Source organism: Juglans microcarpa x Juglans regia, chromosome 6D (assembly GCF_004785595.1).
Source record: "Juglans microcarpa x Juglans regia isolate MS1-56 chromosome 6D, Jm3101_v1.0, whole genome shotgun sequence".
In the NCBI taxonomy this organism is placed as follows: Eukaryota; Viridiplantae; Streptophyta; class Magnoliopsida; order Fagales; family Juglandaceae; genus Juglans; species Juglans microcarpa x Juglans regia.
In genome coordinates this window covers 16,539,727-16,541,070 of record NC_054604.1, presented here as the reverse complement: position 1 = coordinate 16,541,070, position 1,344 = coordinate 16,539,727, and the positions used below count along the sequence as shown (strand labels likewise).

At 41.8% G+C, this 1,344-nt stretch overlaps 1 non-coding gene across 1 annotated transcript; it reads right to left on the bottom strand.

The window, feature by feature from the left end:
• Positions 1 to 200: 200 nt before the first annotated feature.
• Positions 201 to 307, bottom strand: LOC121236320. Its single transcript, XR_005934737.1, has one exon. It is a non-coding gene; the product is annotated as a U6 spliceosomal RNA (small nuclear RNA).
• Positions 308 to 1,344: the final 1,037 nt, after the last annotated feature.

Sequence of the window (1,344 nt, the reverse complement as noted above, 5' to 3'; positions counted from 1 at the left end):
TTGGTGGTCTGTGCTGTTGTTACAACCCCCACCGCAAGAAGGGGAGGGCCAGCCTCCATGGCCAACCCTAGCAAAACCAACGTAAATTGGCCAAAATTGGAAATTCTGTGCAAAACGGACTAACCAAAACTGACCCCAGAAAAATTGCCAAACTCGCCTTAGAGAGAATCCAAAATCCTTATTTTCCCTTTACAATCTTTAAAAATTTGGACCATTTCTCGATTTGTGCGTGTCATCCTTGCGCAGGGGCCATGCTAATCTTCTCTATATCGTTCCAATGTTATCGGATGTCCCCGCTTACCTAGACTTTTTAGATTTTCAGAAAATGTTCACAACAGTGCCAAACAAATATCAATCATCACCTATAGAAAATTCATGTAACTTGAATAAATCTCCGATTTGAACAGTTACTTTGTAATTACACCTGAAATACCTATTTTAATACCTCAAGACCTAAAATTCTCATAACCCCAAAAATATCATCACTTCCCAAATCCCTCAATATCCACTTAATATCTTCGACTAAGATATTAAATTCTAACTTATTTACTATTGAAATCACACTATAAAATTTAATACTAGATAATATAATAAAAGTAATATACTTTAAAACCCTAATTATCTTCTGTAATAGGATTTATACTTAAAACCAAGCCTTCACATAGTAAATTAAAAATCAAGCCCAACATTTATCCAGGGGTATTTTGGGAAATATTCATATAATGCATTGTTCTTTGGTGAGTACGTTACAAAAAATAAACTTTTGAAAATATAAAATATAACCCATGACATCACTAAGCTCACTGGGAGAGAAGGAGCCATGACGGGGCTGGGCAGCTGAGGTGAATACTCCTGGGAGAGAGAGAGAGAGAGAGAATCTGAGAGAAACAGGGAGGGACGGAAAGGAGACCGTGGGGAGGATTTGAGTGGGCTTACCAAGAGAGAGTAGTGGCTTGGGGTGGCATGAAGTGTCTGGTAGTATTTTTTGTGCGGGTGGTGATGAAGTGGAAGGGACTGACGCCGTGAGGTGGTTGGGTTATGGCTTACGGTGGGGGGGAAATTCCTTTGTTTTCAGTGGTGCAAAACAAAGCACCCAATCGAAAGCTTTTTGGTGGCTGGGAATGTTGGTGATCTAAGGGAAGAGCAGCGACGTTGTTGGCTTGGCTTCAGAGTGGCGAGGTTGCTAGACTTAATAGAGGCAGTGGACTATGGGGAGGTCATGAGGGTGCAACTTCATGGGAGCTTACGGCGTGGACAAACACGACAATGGGGTTACTTTCGGTAGTGGTGGTTGGCGATACGGTGGGGGTGCATGGGTGTAGCAGCATTAAAAGGCATGGTGAC